Genomic DNA, 22,153 nt, shown 5'->3' with positions numbered 1-22,153 from the left:
TCAAGAACCTAAGACCTAAGCGCCTCCTTCTCGCAGCCGGCTGGCCCAAGCGGCCGGCTGCCAGGAGACGGTAAGGCCCAGCAGGCGGCCACGAGGTGGGCCAACTCCTAGCAGGCGGCCTCCAGAGAGGCCGGCTCCTAGAAGGCGGCCCCAAGCGTCCTCAGAGTCTGTACCCGCATAAATACGATGAGACAGGGCGTGGCTACAACGCGCCCTGCCACCCCCAAAAATCCAGGGCCAAGCGTGGCCACAGTGCATCATACCAGACGAAGATCTCCCGTCCAGCGCGGCACTGTTGCCACTCCCCCATGACATCACCCATGGCAGAGAAGGCCTTGCTTCCACTACGGGCTATCGGTACGGTCCACATGCGGTAGGCCTTACCTGTCGGTGAGAAGCCAGAAGGCGGCAAGCACGGACCAGTCGGCATGAGGGGAGGCCGACTCCTAGCAGGCGGCCCTCCCCCTCCCTCAAAGTCCGTGCGCCATTAATCAGGAGATATGGGGAATGACTACAGTGATCGCCCGCCAGGCGGTGGTACTATAGCCACGCCTCCCCCGGCAAGCACGCATCATTACCAGCCCAACTACAGTGCTGAGCAGCCAGCGAGACCCGCAAGCGGCGGGCGCGGCCTGTCGGCCAAGTACGAGACAGTCGGCGGGGCCCACCAGGTGGCGGGCCCCATCTGCCGACGGAGAAGTCGGCGACCATAGACACTGACGCCGGGTCCTACACCCAGCCAGATTACCTTTGTACCCCTGGGGGATAGGCCTATATAAACCCCCCAGGGCACCCATGCAAAGGGTTCAGACTCTAGTTCATACACACACACATATAGAGAGAGGAAGCTAGGGCTAGCCTTGCTCTTATTCCCCCTCTAGAGAAGCAGCTCAAGGAGCAAGCTTGTATCCACCATTGTTGCTTGAGTGATCATACGGAGACCCCGCAGAGCAGGACTAGGGGTGTTATCTCCTAGCAGAGCCTCGAACCTGGGTAAGATTCGCCGGCATGCATGTTTGCGCCTTATCCCGTTTCCTGGCACCGGCGACGTACTATTAGCCCCCTCCATGATAAGCCATCCTTTGGCACATGTCGCATGACACCCCCGACAGATGATGAGCCCAAATTCCGCAAAATGGTTTGAGGCCATAAAATCTGAGATAGAATCCATGTATGAGAACAAAGTGCGTACTTTGCTGGACTCGCCCGTTGATCGGCAAGCCATTGAGAATAAATGGATCTTCAAAAGAAAAACGGACGCTTATTGTAATGTTACTATCTACAAAGCTCGAATTGTCGCAAAAAGTTTTCGACAAGTTCAAGGTGTTGACTACAATGAGATTTTCTCACTCGTAGCGATGCTTAAGTCTGTCCGAATCATGTTAGAAATTGCCACATTTTATGTAATCTGGCAAATGGATGTCAAAACTGCATTCCTTAATGGATTTCTTAAAGAAGAGTTGTATATGATACAACAAAAAGGTTTTGTCAATCCTAAAGGTGCTAACAAAGTGTGCAAGCTCCAGCGATCCATCTATGGACTGGTGCAAGCATCTCGGAGTTGGAATATACGCTTTGATAGTGTGATCAAAGCATATGGTTTTATACAGACTTTTTGAGAAGCCTGTATTTACAAGAAAGTGAGTGGGAGCACTACATCATTTATGATAAGTATATGTGAATGACATATTGTTGATCGGAAATAATGTAGAATTTTTCTGGAAAGCATAAAGGAGTGTTTGAAAGGAGTTTTTCAAAGAAAGACCTCGGTGAAGCTGCTTACATATTGAGTATCAAGATCTATAGAGATAGAACAAGACGCTTGATAAGTTTTTCCAATGAGTACATACCTTGACAAGATTTTGATGTATTTCAAAATGGAACAGTCGAAGAAGGAGTTCTTGCCTATGTTGCAAGGTGTGAAGTTGAGTCAGACTCAATGCCCGACCACTGCATAAAATAGAAAGAGAATGAAAATTCATTCCCTATGCTTCAGTCATAGGTTCTATAAAGTATGCCATGCTGTGTACCAGAACTTTTGTGAACCTCACCATGATTTTGGTAGGAGGGTACAATAGTAATCCAGGAATGAATCACTGGACAATGGTCAAAATTATCTTTAGTGAAATAAGGAGATATTTCTCGGTTATGGAGGTGATAAAGAGTTCGTCGTAAAGAGTTACGCCGATGCAAGCTTTGACACTGATCCGGATGACTCTAAGTCTCAATCTGGATACATATTGAAAGTGGGAGCAATTAGTTAGAGTAGCTCCGTACAGAGCATTGTAGACATAGAAATTTGCAAAATACATACGACTCTAAATGTGACAGACCCATTGGCTAAGCTTCTCTCAGAAGCAAAACATGATCACACCTTAGTACTCTTTAGGTGTTAATCACATAGCGATGTGAACTAGATTATTGACTATAGTAAAACCCTTTGGGCATTAGTCACATGGCGATGTGAACTAATCACATGGTGATGTGAACTATTGGTGTTAAATCACATGGCGATGTGAACTAGATTATTGACTCTAGTGCAAGTGGGAGACTGAAGGAAATATGCCCTAGAGGCAATAATAAAGTTGTTATTTATATTTCCTTATATCATGATAAATGTTTATTATTCACGCTAGCATTGTATTAACCGGAAACTTAGTAGATGTGAGAATACATAGACAAACAGAATGTCACTAGTATACCTCTACTTGACTAGCTCGTTAATCAAAGATGGTTAAGTTTCCTAGCCATAGACATGAGTTGTCATTTGATCAACCGGATCACATCATTAGAGAATGATGTGATTGACTTCACCCATCCGCTAGCTTAGCACTATGCTCGTTTAGTTTATTGCTATTGCTTTCTTCATAACTTATACATGTTCCTATGACTATGAGATTATGCAACTCCCGAATACCGGAGGAACACTTAGTGTGCTATCAATCGTCACAACGTAACTGGGTGATTATAAAGATGCTCTACAGGTGTCTCCGATGGTGTTTGTTGAGTTAGCATAGATCGAGATTAGGATTTGTCACTCCGATTGTCGAAGAGGTATCTCTGGGCCCTCTCGGTAATGCACATCACTATAAGCCTTGCAAGCAATGTGACTAATGAGCTAGTTATGGGATAATGCCTTACGGAACGAGTAAATAGACTTGCCAGTAACGATATTGAACTAGGTATGATGATACCGACGATCGAATCTCGGACAAGTAACATACCGATGACAAAGGGAACAACGTATGTTGTTACGCGCTTTGACTGATAAAGATCTTCGTAGAATATGTAGGAACCAATATGAGCATCCAGGTTCCGCTATTGGTTATTGACCAGAGATGAGTCTCGATCATGTCTACATAGTTCTCGAACCCGTAGGGTCCGCACACTTAACGTTCGATGACGATCGGTATTATGAGTTTATGTGTTTTGATGTACCGAAGTTTGTTCAGAGTCCCGGATGAGATCACGGACATGACGAGGAGTCTCAAAATGTTCGCTACGTAAAGATCGATATATTGGAAGGCTATATTCGGACATCAGAAAGGTTCTGAGTGGTTCGGGTATTTTTTGGAGTACCGGAGAGTTACGGGAATTCGCCGGCAGAAGTAGTGGGCCTTAATGGGCCATACGGGAAAGGAGAGAAGGGCCTCAAGGGGTGGCTGCGCGCCCCCCATGGGCTGGTCCAAATTGGACTAGGAGGGGGCGGCGCCCCCCTGCTTCCTCCTCCTCTCCTCCTCCTTCCCTTCTTCTCCTACTCCAACTAGGGAGGGAGGGAAACCTACTCCTACTAGGAGTAGGAATCCCCCTTGGGGCGCGCCATAGAGAGGGCCGACCCTCCCCTCCTCCACTCCTTGATATACGGGGGAGGGGGCACCCCATATACACACAAGTTGACAGTTGTCTTAGCCGTGTGTGGTGCTCCCTCCACAGATTTCCACCTCGGTCATATCGTTTTAGAGCTTAGGCGAAGCCCTGCGTCGGTAACTTCATCATCACCGTCACCGCGCTGTCGTGCTGACGAAACTCTCCCTCGGCCTCAGCTGGGTCAAAAGTACGAGGGACGTCATCGAGCTGAACGTGTGCAGATCGCGGAGGTGCCGTGCGTTCGCTACTTGGATCATTTGGATCGCGAAGACGTTCGACTACATCAACCGCGTTACTAAACGCTTCCGCTTTCGGTCTATGAGGGTACGTGGACACACTCTCCCCGCCCGTTGCTATGCATCACCTAGATGGATCTTGCGTGTGCGTAGGAAAATTTTGATATTACTACGTTCCCCAACACCAATTCCATTTCGCCAGCCGACTTGGTCCAAACAGGAAAATTATTCGACTGCACGCGAGGCTCGACAGTTTACTTCTCAGAACATGTAGCTGGCTGGAGGAAGGAGAAAGCACAACAACATGAAAAGTGTTTGGACTACACGGTGCTGACGTGTTTAGCCATCCAATGCGAGACTTTATTGGTCCGCCGATTGGTCTGAACGCACTTTTTCCCGCAAACCCGAGACAAACTATGGGATTTGCAGAAGTCCGAAGAGCAACCACGTAAGACTCCGATCCTGACGGACCTCGCGCCTCCATCCTCTCATTTTTTTCACCTTCCTTTTTTCTCCTGTCATCGCAGCCGCTCCACCACCCTGGCTACCCGCCACATCCCTGCCGGAACTCTCCGAGTCCATCACCTCTAAGGCTCTAACGGTTCACCCCGGGCAATACCTACGTGGCTTCTCCTTCGTCGTCGTCCCGCACCTCTCCTTCTGCCGCCGCACAGGTACCATTCGTTCCTAAAATACTCACCATGCCTGGCAACTGTTTGGTGAAATGCCCTTGCTAAATTTGTTGTCCCTTCTTTGAAGCAATGGATTCGGATGTGGAGTACATATACAAGCACTATTTGAGTTGTCTGGCGGCTTGTCCGATGAGGAGGAATACACGGAAGAAAGACGATGATGTACGCGGTTTCTTACAGACGGTGAGCGTGCGAAGGAGCATGTTCTCAATTTCAAGGGATCATCAAGAGTCATCGAGTGCTCAACCGCAATAGGTTGTGCTCAACACCATCTCTAACTCAGTTGGCCAGAAAAAATCTCACTTTGGCCAAAGACAGGAAGCAGCTAGCAAGGATATTGAGAGGGTATTTAAAGTTCTGCAGGCATGTTTTGTAGTTGTTCATGGACTTACTAAAAAATGGAATCGAGAGACCTTGTGGAAGGTGATTATGTTGTCGCAGGTCTTGAATTTGAGAACAGGTCTTGAATTTGAGAACAGACCTTGTGGAAGGTGATTATGTTGTCGCAGGTCTTGAATTTGAGAACAGGTCTTGAATTTGAGAACAGACCTTGTAGTTGTTCATGGACTTACTAAACATGATCGTGCAGAATGACGATGACTATGTTGTCGCAGGTCTTGAATTTGAGAACAGGGTGATTCTATCAAACTTTCAAACCAGAATCAGCCACATTTGAAGAGTTTATTCAAATGTATCTACAAATTCAGCACTGAGAAACCCATGAGCAACTGAAGAAAGAGTTGAATGAGTATCTGTGGGTGGTTAAGAAGGACAACAATGTTGGAGTGCAATATTTAAATATTTTTAAATTAGAAGTACTCGTGCATTCGAATATTTGAACTATTTTAGCTAAACTGAAACTATATATGCGGCTATTTAAACGTACGGACTTTAAAAATATTAAGGACCGATGTATGAGAATAGCATTGGATGGCCGGCTTCCGCATCTGTGTCCGCGGACTGGTCACGGAGGAAATTTGTGGATCAGTGTTTGAGATGCTCTATGAGATCGGGTTGGGTGATAATTCTGTGACTGGGCAGTGATCCGGTCGGATGTACAGCGAGGTTTTGAGAGGTCCGGTTCTAGATGCTCTTACATCCACGGTCTCAAAACGAAAGGCGACTTCTCCGTGGAGATCATCGCCACCTTACATCACCTGCGCACTCATCCCCCGTACTCCACGCACCAGCTATCGTGGCAGCTGGTAAGCCGCGCCGTTGTGTGATCACACCATTCGTCTCGCTACGGACAAGCCGCGTGCGTGTGCGCGCACCAGATTAGCGAAGTATGCAAATTTTGGTTAAACGTTGGTGACAAATTTCGTGAGCACGAATCCGACGCGGGCTGGCGGCTACAGAGATAACGACGGATTTCTTAAGCTATAGTACGATATCGACGACGGTGTCATATGGTAAGTGAAGTGCGAGTGACGGTTCACAGGAAACCAGAGGATAGAGGTTGGTGATCATGGCGCAAAAGGAGGCCGGCTTAGCAGCGATGAGCGGCGGCAGCAAGGCCAAGCCGCACGCGGTGGTGGTGGTGTACCCGCTGCAGGGCCACGTCATCCCCGTCACGCACCTCGCACTGCGGCTGGCGGCGCGGGGCTTCGCCATCACGGTCGTCAACACGGAGGCCGTGCACGATCAGACGGCGCGCGCTCGGCGTCGACCTGGCGGAGCACGACTTCTTTGCCGCTGCGCGCTTCTCGGGGATGGACGTGCGCTACGAGCTTATCAGCGACGGCCTCCCCGTGGGGTTCGACCGGTCGCTGCACCACGACGAGTTCATGGGCTCATTGTTCCAAGCGCTCTCTGGCCACGTCGAGGAGGTGCTCGGTCATGTCGTCGTCGACCCGGCCGCGACGTGCCTCCTCGCCGACACCTTCTTCGTGTGACCGGCGACACTGGCCAGGAAGTTCAGTATCGCGTACGTGTCCTTCTAGACGGAGCCCGCGCTCATCTTCAACCTCTACTACCATGTCCACTTGCTCACCAACAACGGCCACTTCGGATGCAACGGTGAAAAATACGATTTTTGGAATCCACTCCAATATGCTTATGTTTCAATTCAACAGAGTGCCACTAATATTTTTACCAAGGAAACAATATAAAAGTGTTTAGATCACTAAAGTGAGGGAGTAGTAGTAAATTTGCCATGCCATCAATTTTGAAGTTTCATTTTTTGCATAGCCTCGGAAGGACATGATCACCCACATCCCGGGCGCGTCGGCGATCGAGCCGCACGAGCTCATGTCGTACCTCCAGGAGACGGACACCACCAACGTGGTGCACCGCATCCTCTACAAGGCCTTCGAAGAGGCGCGCGGCGCTGACTACGTCCTCTGCAATACCATGGAGGAGCTGGAGCCGTCCACCATCGTCGCCCTCCGCGCCGAGAAGCCCTTCTATGCCGTGGGGCCCATCTTCCCCGCCGGCTTCGCCCACAGCGCTGTCGCCACCTCTATGTGGGCTGAGTCCAACTGCTCCCACTGGCTCGACGCGCAGCCCCTGGGCTCCGTGCTCTACATCTCCTTCGAGAGCTACGCACATGTCACGAAGCAGGAGCTGCATGAGATCACGGGAGGAGTCCTGGCCAGCGGCGCGAGGTTCCTGTGGGTGATGCGGCCGGACATCGTCAGCTCCGACGACCCGGACCCGCTGTCCGAGGGGTTCGCGGCCGCGTCCGCCGGGCGTGGGCTGGTGGTGCCGTGGTGCTGCCTGATGACCCACAAGTATAGGGGATCTATCGTAGTCCTGTCAATAAGTAAGAGTGTAGAGCTCAACGAGGAGCAGAAGGAAATGCTAAGCGGTTTTCAGCAAGGTATTCTCTGCAAGGACTGAAATAATAGGTAACAGATAGTTTTGTGATAGGATAATTGGTAACGAGCAACAAGTAACAAAAGTAAATAAAGTGCAGAAAGGTGGCCCAATCCTTTTTGTAGCAAAGGACAAGCCTGAACAAACTCTTATATAAAGAAAAGCGCTCCCGAGGACACATGGTAATTATCGTCAAGCTAGTTTTCATCACATTCATATGATTCGCGTTCGGTAGTTTGATAATTTGATATGTGGGTGGACCAGTGCTTGGGTGCTGTTCTTACTTGAACAAGCATCCCACTTATGATTAACCTCTATTGCAAGCATCCGCAACTACAACAAAAGTATTAAGTTAAACCTAACCATAGCATGAAACACATGGATCCAAATCAGCCCCTTACGAAGCAACACATAAACTAGGGTTTAAGCTTCTGTCACTCTAGCAACCCATCATCTACTTATTACTTCCCAATGCCTTCCTCTAGGCCCAAATAATGGTGCAGTGTTATGTAGTCAACGTTCACATAACACCACTAGAGGATAGACAACATACATCTCATCAAAATATCGAAGAATACCAAATTCACATGACTACTAATAGCAAGACTTCTCCCATGTCCTCAGGAACAAACGTAACTACTCACAAAGCGTATTCATGTTCATAATCAGAGGAGTATTAATATGCATAAAGGATCTGAACATATGATCTTCCACCAAATAAACCAACTAGCATCAACTACAAGGACTAATCAACACTACTAGCAACCTACAAGTACCAATCCCGGACTTAGAGACAAGAATTGGATACAAGAGATGAACTAGGGTTTGAGAGGAGATGGTGCTGCTGAAGATGTTGATGGAAATTGCCCTCTCCCGATGAGAGGAGCGTTGGTGATGACGATGGTGATGTGTTCCCCCTCCCGGAAGGAAGTGTCCCCGGCAGAACAGCTCTGCCGGAGCCCTAGATTGGTTCCGCCAAGGTTCCGCCTCGTGGCGGCGGAGTCTCGTCCCGAAAGCTTGGTTATGATTTTTCTTCGGACGAAAGACTTCATATAGCAGAAGATGGGTACCGGAGGGCCAACAGGGGGCACACGAGGCAGGGGGCGCGCCTAGGGGGGTAGGGCGCGCCCCCACCCTCGTGGACAGGTGGAGGCCCCCCTGAAGTATTTCTTCCACTCAATATTTTTTATTATTTCCAAAATAACTTTCATGGACTTTCAGGACTTTTGGAGTTGTGCAGAATAGGTCTCTAATATTTGCTCCTTTTCCAGCCCAGAATTCCGGCTGCCGGCATTCTCCCTCCTTATGTAAACTGGTAAAATAAGAGAGAATAGGCATAAGTATTGTGACATAATGTGTAATAACAGCCCATAATGCAATAAATATCGACATAAAAGCATGATGCAAAATGGACGTATCAACTCCCCCAAGCTTAGACCTCGCTTGTCCTCAAGCGGAAGCGGATAACGATAAATATGTCCACATGTTTAGAGGTAGACGTGTCGATAAAATAAAATACGGACATGAGGGCATCATGATTATTCTCATAACAACAACATATATGGATATTCTCATATGATCTATTATGCTCAAGTAATAATCTATTCACAATGCAAAGTATGAATCAGAAACTTTATTGAGAACTAACAAACTATAATCTCAGTCATTAAAGTAATTGCAATTTGTCATAACATCAGAAAGAGTCTATGTCAGAGCTTTCTAGCAAGTCCACATACTCAACTATCATTTAGTCTTTCATAATTGCTAACACTCACGCAATACTTGTGGTTACGGAGTTTTAACCGGACACAGGGAAAGATAGGGGCTTATAGTTTCGCCTCCCAACCTTTTACCTCAAGGGTAATGTCAACAATAATAGTTCATGTTAACTTACATCCAATTAGATATATCTATCAGGATCTTTCCAACACCCTGTGCTTGCCAGAGGATAAAATGTAAAAAGGAAAGGTGAAGATCAACATGACTCTTGCATAAGATAGAAGATAATAATAAAAGATAGGCCCTTTGCAGAGGGAAGCAGAGGTTGCCATGCACTTTCAGGGTTGGATGCACAAAATCTTAATGCGAAAGAACGTCACTTTATATTGCCACTTGTGATATGAACCTTTATTATGCAGTCCGTCGCTTTTATTTCTTCCACATCACAAGATCGTATAAAGCTTATTTCCTCCACACCAATCAATCATACATATTTAGAGAGCAATTTTTATTGCTTGCACCGATGACAACTTACTTGAAGGATCTTACTCAATCCATAGGTAGATATGGTGGACTCTCATGGCAAAACTGGTTTAAGGGTTTTTGGAAGCACAAGTAGTATCTCTACTTGGTGCAAAGAATTTGGCTAGCATGAGGGGGAAAGACAAGCTCAACATGTTGGATGATCCATGACAATATACTTTATCCCAGATATAAGAAAAACATAACCCATTATGTTGTCTTTCTTGTCCAACATCAACTCTTTAGCATGTCATATTTTAATGAGTGCTCCCAATCATAAAAGATGTCCAAGATAGTATATTTATATGTGAAACCTCTCTTTCTTTATTACTTCCTATTAATTGTAACGATGACCAAAGCTATGTTTGCCAACTCTCAACAATTTTTAATCATCATACTCTTTCTATGTGAAGTCATTACTCTTCATAAGATCAATATGATCTCTTTAATTCTTTTTATTCTTTTCTCTTTTCTTTTATTCACTCAAGATCATAGCAAGATAATCAAGCCCTTGACTCAACACTAATCTTTATTATATAACTCACGGACTCGATTACATAGAAAGATCATAAAGCAAAACTCAAAACTAGATCATACCAAAACTTTATTCTACTAGATCAAGATACTATTAATAGGATCGAACTAAGAAAAACGGTAAAGATAGGAGTGTGATGGTGATACGATATCGGGGCACCTCCCCCAAGCTTGGCAGTTGCCAAGGGGAGTGCCCATACCCATGTGATTATGTCTCCTTTGTTGCTGAAGAAGATGGAGGTGATGATGGATAGTCGCACATTGAGTGTAGGAGGTCCTCCAGCTTGCGGATAATGCCCTTGAGTGCGATGATATGCTCCTTCAACAAAATATTTTCACGTGTGAGATACTTGTTTTGTATACGAGCTAGCTCAATCATCTTGAAAGCTTCGATCTCAGTTGGGGTAAGAAGATTGCGATCAAGTTGAAGGTTGTCTTCAGGAGCTTGGTCCTCCGTGGCCTTCTTGATCCCTTCATCCTTGTTGATCTCCATGGGTTCTTCCCTCTTCAGCTCTATCTTCATTAGCCAAGCATTGTTGTCACCATTGTTGGAGCAGGGGGACGACATGCTGCCTGGCCTTGACAACCCTGACAGAAAATAGCTCGAAACAAAAACAGAGGACAATTGTGTGATACAGGACACAAAACCTTCGGGAGAATATATAATGAATTTTTACCGACCAAAATACATATCGTGCAAGAAAATGGAGTCCGAAGAGCACACGAGGTGCCCACAAGGTAGGGGGCGCACCCAGGGGGTAGGGCGCGCCCTCCACCCTCGTGGAGGCCTCGTGTCCTTCCCGGACTGCTTCTTATTTTCTATTTTTCTAAATATTCCAAAACGGAGAAATATTGCCATTAGAACTGTTTTGGAGTCGGTTTACTTACCGTACCACATACCTATTCCTTTTTGGAGTCTGAAACGTTTCGGAAAGTGTCCCTTATGTATTCCTCCGGGGTTACGGTTTCAATAACATTGGTTTCAACATTTATAAGAGTACCTAAGATATAATGTTTAATTCTTTGACCGTTCACCACCTTCGGATTTGTGCCCTCGAAGTTGTTGATTTTTATGGCACCGGAACGATAGACCTCCTCGATAACGTAAGGACCTTCCCATTTAGAGAGAAGTTTTCCTACAAAAAATCTTAAACGAGAGTTGTATAACAATACATAATCACCTACAGTAAACTCACGCTTTTGTATTCTTTTGTCATGCCACCTTTTAACTTTTTCTTTAAACAACTTGGCATTTTCATAAGCTTGGGTTCTCCATTCATCAAGTGAGCTAATATCAAATAACCTCTTCTCACCGGCAAGTTTGAAATCATTTGAGCTCTTTAATAGCCCAATAAGCCTTATGTTCTAGTTCGAGTGGTAAGTGACATGCTTTTCCATAAACTATTTTATACGGAGACATACCCATAGGATTTTTATATGCAGTTCTATAGGCCCATAGTGCATCATCAAGTTTCTTGGACCGATTCTTTCTAGACCTATTAACGGTCTTTTGCAGAATTAATTTGAGTTCTCTATTACTCAATTCTACTTGACCACTAGACTGCGGGTGATAAGGAGACGCAATTCTGTGATTAACATCATACTTTGCAAGCATTTTACGAAAAGCACCATGAATAAAATGTGAACCACCATTAGTCATTAAATATCTAGGGACTCCAAACCTCGAAAAAATAACTTCTTTAAGCATCTTAATAGAAGTGTTATGATCAGCACTACTAGTTGGAATAGCTTCTACTCACTTAGTAACTTAATCAACAGCAACTAAAATATGTGTATATCCGTTGGAGGCAGGAAAAGGTCCCATATAATCAAAGCCCCAAACATCAAATGGTTCAATAACAAGTGAATAATTCATAGGCATTTCTTGACGTCTACTAATATTACCAATTCTTTGACATTCATCACAAGATAGAACAAACTTACGGGCATCCTTGAAGAGAGTAGGCCAATAAAAACCGGATTGCAATACCTTATGTGCAGTTCTATCTCCAGCGTGGTGTCCTCCATAAGCCTCGGAGTGACACTTGCGTAGGATCTGTTCCTGTTCATGCTCAGGTACACAACGTCTAATAACACCATCTACTCTTTCTTTATAAAGATGTGGGTCATCCCAAAAGTAATGTCTCAAATCATAGAAAAACTTTTTCTTTTGCTGGTATGTGAAACTAGGTGGTATAAATTTAGCAACGATGTAATTAGCATAATCAGCATACCATGGAGCAGTACGAGAAGTATTTATGACATTTAATTGCTCATCAGGAAAGCTATCATCAATAGGTAGTGGGTCATCAAGAACATTTTCTAACCTAGACAAGTTGTCTGCAACGGGGTTCTCAGCTCCCTTTCTATCAACAATATGCAAATCAAATTCTTGTAGCAAGAGAACCCATCTAATAAGTCTAGGTTTAGCATCTTTCTTTTCCATAAGATATTTAATAGCAGCATGATTCGTGTGAATAGTTACTTTAGAATCAACAATATAAGGTCTGAACTTATCACAAGCAAATACAACTGCTAAGAATTCTTTCTCAGTAGTAGCATAATTTCTTTGGGCATTGTCTAGAGTTTTACTAGCATATTGAATAACATTTAATTTCTTATCAAATCTTTGCCCTAGAACAACACCTATAGCATAATCACTAGCATCACACATGATTTCAAAGGGTAAATTCCAATCAGGTGGCTGAACAATAGGTGCAGAGATCAATGCTTTCTTAAGTATTTCAAATGCTTCTACACAATCATCATCGAAGACAAATGGTATATCTTTTTGTAATAAATTAGTCAGAGGCCGAGAAATTTTTGAGAAGTCCTTAATGAACCTCCTATAAAAACCGACGTGACCAAGGAAACTTCTTATACCTTTGATGTCCTTGGGACATGGCATCTTTTCAATAGCATCAACCTTGGCTTTATCAACCTCAATACATCTTTCAGAAGCTTTATGCCCCAAGACAATACCTTCATTAACCATAAAGTGGCACTTTTCCCAATTCAAGACAAGATTAGTTTCTTCACATCTCTGCAAAACTCGATCAAGGTTGCTCAAGCAATCATCAAAAGAGGATCCATAGACGGAAAAATCGTCCATGAAAACCTCACAAATCTTTTGACAAAAGTCAGAGAATATAGCCATCTTGCATGTTTGAAAGGTAGCAGGTGCATTACATAAACCAAAAGGCATACGTCTATAAGCAAAAGTACCGAAAGGGCAAGTAAAAGTGGTCTTTGATTAATCATCGGCTGACACAGGTATTTGAGAGAAACCAGAATAACCATCTAGAAAGCAAAAATGTGTATGTTTAGATAATCTTTCTAGCATTTGATCGATAAAAGGTAAGGGGTAATGATCCTTTTTAGTAGCTTTATTCAATTTGCGGAAATCAATTACCATCCTATAACCTGTAATAATTCTTTGCGGAATCAATTCATCTTTATCATTAGGAACTACGGTAACACCTCCCTTCTTAGGGACACAATGGACAGGACTTACCCACTGACTATCAGCAACGGGATAAATTATGCCTGCCTCAAGGAGCTTTAGTATTTCCTTTCTTACCACTTCTTTCATTTTAGGATTCAATCGTCGTTGGTGATCACGAACTGGTTTGGCATCTTTCTCCAAATTTATTTTGTGTTGACATAGAGTGGGACTAATGCCCTTAAGATCATCAAGAGTATATCCAATAGCAGCGCGGTGCTTCTTCAGAGTTTTCAATAATCTCTCTTCTTCATGCTCTGAAAGGTTAGCACTAATAATAACAGGATATATCTTTTTCTCATCAAGATAAGCATATTTAAGATTATCAGGTAATGGTTTGAGCTCAAACACGGGATCACCCTTGGGTGGAGGAGGATCCCCTAGGATTTCAATAGGCAAATTGTGTTTCAGGATGGGTTCCTGTTTAAAGAATACTTCATCTATTTCCCTTCTTTCATTCTTAAACATATCATTTTCATGGTCTAGCAAATATTGTTCTAAAGGATCACTAGGTGGTACGGCAATAGAAGCAAGACCAATAATTTCATCTTTACAAGGCAATTCCTCTTCACGGTGTTGTCTACGAAATTTAGAAAAGTTGAACTCATGAGACATATCACCCAAGCCAATAGTAACGACATCCTTTTCGCAGTCTATCCTAGCATTAACTGTGTTCAAGAAGGGTCTACCAAAAATAATGGGACAAAATCTATCTTGTGGGGAACCAAGAACAAGAAAATCAGCAGGATATTTAGTTTTCGCACACAAGACTTCAACATCTCTTACAATTCCCATTGGTGAAATAGTATCTCTATTGGCAAGTTTAATTGTGACATCAATATCTTCTATCTCAGCAGGTGAAATATCATGCATAATTTCGTTGTATAAGTCAAAAGGTATTGCACTAGCACTAGCACCCATATCACATAAGCCATGATAACAATGATATCCTATTTTAACAGAAATAACAGGCATGCCTACCACAGGTCTATGTTTATCTTTAGCACAAGGTTTGGCAATTCTAGCAGTTTCATCACGGAAATAAATAACATGCCCATCAATATTATCAGCCAAGAGATCTTTAACAATAGCAATATTAGGTTCAACTTTAACTTTCTAAGGAGGTGTATAAGTTCTAATGTTGCTTTTACGGACCACAGTTGAAGCTTTAGCATGATCCTTTATCCTAACAGGGAAAGGTGGTTTCTCAACATAAGAAGTAGGAACAATAGGATCATTATAAGTGATAGTCTTTTCTTCAACTTTCATAGGTGCAGCTACTTTTACTTCTATGGGAGGATGATATTTAAACCACTTCTCCTTAGGGAGATCAATATGAGCAGCAAAAGACTCACAGAAGGAAGCTACTATCTTAGAGTCAAATCCATATTTAGTGCTAAATTTACGGAAAACATCGGTATCCATAAAAGATTTAACACAATCAAACTTAGGTGTCATACTTGACTCCTTACCTTCCTCGAGATCCCAATCTTCAGAGTTGCGTTTAATTCTTTCCAATAAGTCCCATTTGAATTCAATAGTCTTCATCATAAAAGAGCGAGCACAAGAAGTATCGAGCATGGTGCGATTGTTATCAGAAAGCCGAGCATAAGAACTTTGAATAATTATTTCTCTTGGAAGCTCATGATTGGGGCATGAATATAACATTGATTTAAGCCTCCCCCAAGCTTGAGCGATGCTTTCTCCTTCGCGAGGCCAAAAATTATATATATAATTGCGATCACGATGAACAAGATGCATATGATAAAATTTCTGATGAAATTCCAATTTCAATCATTTGTAGTTCCATGATCCCGTATCATCACATAGCCTCTACCATGTCAATGCATCTCCCTTCAAAGATAAAGGGAAGACCTTCTTCTTAATAACATCACCGGGTATAGCTGCAAGCTTAAATAATCCACAAACTTCATCCACATAGATTAGGTGCTCATCAGGATGCTTTGTTCCGTCTCCTACAAAAGGATTAGCTAGCAGTTTTTCTAGCATACCCGAAGGAATTTCAAAGTGGACATTTTCATTTTCAGTAGGTTCAGTAGGTTGAGGAGCAACTCTTTGCTCTACTAGTCAGGGTGAAGATACCCCGAACAAGCCCCTCAGAGGATTAATTTCCATAGTAACAAGTCACAGTAAATTTCAGCACACTATATAAATTTTTCCTTCCCAAATTCCACCTACCAAAGGCGCTTCACTCCCCGGCAACGGCGCCAGAAAAGAGTCTTGATGACCCACAAGTATAGGGGATCTATCATAGTCCTTTCGATAAGTAAGAGTGTCGAACCCAACGAGGAGCAGAGGAAATGATAAGCGGTTTTCAGCAAGGTATTCTCTGCAAGCACTGAAATAATAGGTAACAGATAGTTTTGTGATAGGATAATTGGTAACGAGCAAGAAGTAACAAAAGTAAATAAAGTGCAGCAAGGTGGCCCAATCCTTTTCGTAGCAAACGACAAGCCTGGACAAACTCTTATATAAAGAAAAGCACTCCCGAGGACACATGGGAATTATCGTCAAGCTAGTTTTCATCACATTCATATGATTTGCGTTCGGTACTTTGATAATTTGATATATGGGTGGACCAGTGCTTGGGTGCTGTTCTTACTTGAACAAGCATCCCACTTATGATTAACCTCTATTGCAAGCATCCGCAACTACAACAAAAGTATTAAGGTAAACCTAACCATAGCATGAAACATATGGATCCAAATCAGCCCCTTACGAAGCAACGCATAAACAAGGGTTTAAGCTTCTGTCACTATAGCAACCCATCATCTACTTATTACTTCCCAATGCCTTCCTCTAGTCCCAAATAATGGTGAAGTGTTATGTAGTCGACGTTCACATAACACCACCAGAGGATAGACAACATACATCTCATCACAATATCGAACGAATACAAAATTCACTTGACTACTCATAGCAAGACTTCTCCCATGTCCTCAGGAACAAACGTAACTACTCACAAAGCATATTCATGTTCATAATCAGAGGAGTATTAATATGCATAAAGGATCCGAACATATGATCTTCCACCAAATAAACCAACTAGCATCAACTACAAGGAGTAATCAACACTACTAGCAACCTACAAGTACCAATCCCGGACTTAGAGACAATAATTGGATACAAGAGATGAACTAGGGTTTGAGAGGAGATGGTGATGGTGAAGATGTTGATGGAGATTGCCCTCTTCCGATGAGAGGAGCGTTGGTGATGACGATCGCGATGATTTCCCCCTCCCGGAGGGAAGTGTCCCCGGCAGAACAGCTCTGCCGGAGCCCTAGATTGGTTCCGCCAAGGTTCCGCCTCGTGGCGGCGGAGTCTCGTCCCGAAAGCTTGGTTATGATTTTTCTTCGGACAAAAGACTTCATATAGCAGAAGATGGGTACCGGAGGGCCAACAGGGGGCCCACGAGGCAGGGGGCGCGCCCCCACCCTCGTGGACAGGTGGAGGCCCCCCTGAAGTATTTCTTCCACTCAATATTTTTTATTATTTCCAAAAATAACTTTCGTGGAGTGTCAGGACTTTTGGAGTTGTGCAGAATAGGTCTCTAATATTTGCTCGTTTTCCAGCCCAGAATTCCGGCTGCCGGCATTCTCCCTCCTTATGTAAACCTTGTAAAATAAGAGAGAATAGGCATAAGTATTGTGACATAATGTGTAATAACAGCCCATAATGCAATAAATATCGATATAAAAGCATGATGCAAAATGGACGTATCACTGCCAGGTGGAGGTCCTCTCCCACGCCGCGCTGGATGGCTTCCTCACGCACTGCGGGTGGAACTCCTTGCTGGAGAGCGTGTGGTCCGGAGTGCCTATGCTCTGCTTCCCGCTGCTCACTCACCAGTTCACTAACCGGCGGCTCGTCGTGCGGGAGTGGCACGTCGGTGTGCCCATCGGGGACCGTGGCGCGGTGTTCGCAGACGAGGTGAGGGCGAGGATCGAGGGCGTCATGTCCGGGAAAGAGGGTGAGGAGCTCCGGGAGGCGGTGAAGAAGGTGAGGGCAACGCTCGAGGCCGCCACGGCACACGGCGGGTCATCGCAGCGGAGCTTCGATAAGTTTGTCCATGAGCTAATGCGCTGTTGCGGCGGATGTTAAGCTGAGCCGGCCGATGGGCCAGAAGCACGCATGTCGGGTGTTGGGGAAGTGGCCGCGAATAAGCATCTTTGTACTCTTGTCTTGTGTGTAGTATGTGCCCGGTCATTGACTCAGTGCTATGTGGTGCAATCGGTAAGTGGTATAGATCATAAATGGACGTGGAATGTGATTCTATTTTCCGTAATGTCTTATGAGATCCTCATTTATATAGACTTCTATAACCTCCATGATATCAAAGCCATAACATCTAGTTCTACATATACTACTTCCTCAGTAAAGAAATATAAGAGACTGTCTCAAAAAAATGAACATATACTACTTCTCACTCTGTTTTTTTCATGAGTTTTTTACATCTATCGAGTCTAGTGTGTGCATAGTCATTGACTCAAAGTTGCGAAGTGTGATCTTGTTTTCTCCATATATGAGAATTGTCTAAAGTCAAATTTCATAGAGTTTGACCATAAAAATATCAACATCTATAATATTAAAATTATATGATTTAAAATAAATAAATTTGTTATGCATCTAATGATACCTACTGATTTTGTATTGTGAATGTATTTTTCTTATAAAATTAGCCAAACTTTACGAAGTTTGACTTCAGTCAAATGTTACCAGATTCCTAAATTACTTCTATGTGAGATTTGATAATGTTTCATCTAGGTCCATCTCCGTTTGATCTGTTTGTGCCTTTTTTTAAAAGATAAGACTTTATTCATTAGAAATAACGGTTACATCCATAACCTTCTCAAACCAGTCCCTACTATTCGAAAATTTGTGCGTGATTTTTGGTGCGAAGCTTCCCGTCCAGCACCCGCGTCCCGCGCCTGTTTTTGGCTCGTGTCGGCCCATTTGAAGTCATTGTTTCTACGTCTTTTGGCATGTTAGCGCTCTCAGGGCTTGGGCATGTTTTCCTTTTGTCCCCAAGTTGTTTGCCCCTTGGGCTGACGAGTGGGAAGAGCAAGAGGAGATAAAATGAGAGGCAGTATCTACTAAAAAAAGGAGAGCCACTAGCTGATCGTGTCACCTACTAAGGGTAATGTGACGCCCCCGTTTTGACCGTACACTAATCATGCACGCTAATGTGTACGATCAAGATCAGGGACTCACGGGAAGATATCACAACACAACTCTACAACATAAATAAGTCACACAAGCATCATAATACAAGCCAGGGGCCTCGAGGGCTCGAATACAAGTGCTCGATCATAGACGAGTCAGTGGAAGCAACAATATCTGAGTACAGACATAAGTTAAACAAGTTTGCCTTAAGAAGGCTAGCACAAAAGTAGCAACGATCGAAAAGGCAAGGCCTCCTGCCTGGGACCTCCTAACTACTCCTCGAAGCCGAACTCCATGTAGAATCATCCTCGGGATCTCTAGCTCCTGGACTCCAGCATCTGGTTGCGACAATCAGGTATAGAAAGGGGAAAAGAGGGAGAAAAGCAACCGTGAGTACTCATCCAAAGTACTCGCAAGCAAGGAGCTACACTACATATGCATGGGTATATGTGTAAAGGGCCATATCGGTGGACTGAACTGCAGAATGCCAGAATAAGGGGGGATAGCTAATCCTGTCGAAGACTACGCTTCTGGCCACCTCCATCTTGCAGCATGTAGGAGAGAGTAAATGGTAAGTTCACCAAGTAGCATCGTATAGCATAACCCAACCCGGCGATCCCCTCCTCGTCGCCCTGTTAGAGAGCGATCACCGGGTTGTATCTGGCACTTGGAAGGGTGTGTTTTATTCAGTATCCGGTTCTAGTTGTCATAAGGTCAAGGTACAACTCCGGGTCATCCTTTTACCGAGGGACACGGCTATTCGAATAGATAAACTTCCCTGCAGGGGTGCACCACATAACCCAACACGCTTGATCCCATTCGGCCGGACACACTTTTCTGGGTCATGCCCGGCCTCGGAAGATCAACACGTCGCAGCCCCACCTAAGCACAACAGAGCGGTCAGCACGCCGGTCTAATCCTAAGCGCACAGGGGTCTGGACCCATCGCCCATAGCACACCTGCACGTTGCGAACGCGGCCGCGAGCAGACCTAGCAACCCACACGATCACGGCGGTTACGTCAACACGGTCCAACACGGCGCGCGCCACTCAGTCGCTGACGTCAAGAAGGCTTCGGTTGATACCACGACGCCGGGATACCCATAACTACTCCCGCGTAGATGGTTAGTGCGTATAGACCAAATGGCCAGACTCAGATCAAATACCAAGATCTCGTTCAGCGTGTTAAGTATCCGCGAACGCCGACCAGGGCCAGGCCCACCTCTCTCCTGGGTGGTCTCAACCTGCCCTGTCGCTCCGCCACAAAGTAACAGTCGGGGGCCGTCAGGAACCCAGGCCCACCTCTACCGTGGTGGAGCCACCTGTCCTTTCAGCCCCCTCATCAGAATCACTTGCGGGTACTCACCGAGCCGACCCGACTTTAGTCACCACATGTGTCATGTATATAGTATATAAGTATATACCCGTGATCACCGCCCAGGTGATCACGGCCCGATAGTATAGCACAGCAGACGGACAAGAATGTAGGGCCACTGATGGAAAACTAGCACCCTATACTAAGCATGTAGGATTGCAGGTAAAGGTAACAACAGTAGTAGCAAGGATAGGCTATGCATCAGGATAGGACATCGGAAAGCAGTAACATGCTACACTACTCTAATGCAAGCAGTATAGAGAAGAATAGGCGATATCTGGTGATCAAGGGGGGGGGCTTGCCTGGTTGCTCTGGCAAGTAGGAGGGGTCGTCAACTCCGTAGTCGAACTGGGGTTCGCCGGTAGTCTCGGGGTCTACCGGAAAGAAGTAACGGAGGGGGAACACAATAAATAACAGAGCAATCAAAACAACACAAAGCGTAACATGACAATACGCGGTGCTAGGTGTGCCCTAACACGGTAGTAGGTGATATCGACAAAGGGGGGAAACATCCGGGAAAGTTTTCCCGAAGTTTGCATTTTTTTGGACACATGAAACGGAGGGGGAAACTTGCAAGTTTGCTATGCTAGGGACGTCTGGCGGATGAACGGACTACGTATTCGGATTCGTCTCGTCGTTCTGAGCAACTTTCATGTACAAAGTATTTCCGTCTGACCTACGGTTTATTTTATATTAATTTCCAAAGATTTAGCCATGTTCTGAAATTATTAAATAACTAATTCGAAAAATAAACATAAAAGAGCTGGGTGCACCCGGTGCAGTGCACCCAGCAGTGCACCAGGGGCTGACAGGTGGGTCAGGTGGCCCAGTTGACCCAGTCAACAAAGACTGGTCAACAGAGTGAATAGTGCATGCGGGTCCCGCATGTCAATGTCACATGTGTTATATCAGTTTTAACATCTTTTAGTTAGCAGCAGGGCCCGTATGTAATAGACACATTAGGTTACCTAGTTAAGCCTAAATTAAATTAATTTAATTAAGTAAGTAATTATTATTTATACATTTTCTGTTCTCATTTTTTTGGCGTGGGGCCCGTTTGACAGTGTCACAGAGGCCTTAGCGGGGCGGGCGCTGGTTGCAGGCGCCCGAAGGGACGAACCCAGGCGCGCGGGCGAAGGCCGCCGAGGCGCCGGCCAGGGCAAGCGCGGGAGGCGCGGCGTGGAGGAGGCCCGCGGGCGGCAGTAGGTGGCGAGGAGCAGCAGGGCAAGGCGCAGCCGGTGCATGGACAAGTGGGGCCACGGGCGCATGGGGGCGCGTCAACGGTCGCGACGACCGCGGCGAGGGCGCACGACGACTGCGGCGTCGGTGAGAAGAACGGGCGACGTGGACAACAGCCTAAGCCGGTGAATCGAGGAGAGGGAAGAGGAGGACGGACGGCGGCTCACCCCCGTTGCAGGGGAACACCGGCGAGGCTCGGTGGAGCCGCGGTTGAGGAGGAGGTCGAGGACGGCGCGGGTGATGAGGACGAGGCGGCGGGACAACATCGGGGCGAGGTGGCCTCGGTGATCTAGCGACGTCACGCCGTCGGGGAGGCGGGGTCCCGATCTAGAACGAGGGGGCGAAGGAGAGGGGCGATGACGTCCGGTGAGGACCGGCGGCGGCGCGGGTGCAAGGCGTCGGGGGCGGCGGTTGCCACCGACGGGATCCGCGCGGGGGAGGGAGAGAGAGGTGGGTGAGGTCGAGGG

The 22,153-nt window shown here is 45.4% G+C and overlaps 1 pseudogene; it reads left to right on the top strand.

Annotated features, from left to right (window-relative positions):
* The first annotated feature begins 6,263 nt into the window (after positions 1–6,263).
* LOC123164799 (UDP-glycosyltransferase 86A1-like) lies at positions 6,264–18,011 on the top strand (annotated as a pseudogene).
* The last annotated feature ends 4,142 nt before the right edge of the window (positions 18,012–22,153 follow it).

This window comes from Triticum aestivum, chromosome 1D (assembly GCF_018294505.1).
Source record: "Triticum aestivum cultivar Chinese Spring chromosome 1D, IWGSC CS RefSeq v2.1, whole genome shotgun sequence".
Classification (NCBI taxonomy): domain Eukaryota; kingdom Viridiplantae; phylum Streptophyta; class Magnoliopsida; order Poales; family Poaceae; genus Triticum; species Triticum aestivum.
The sequence above is the reverse complement of the archived record's forward strand: the minus strand, read 5'-3'. Positions and strand labels throughout refer to the sequence as shown.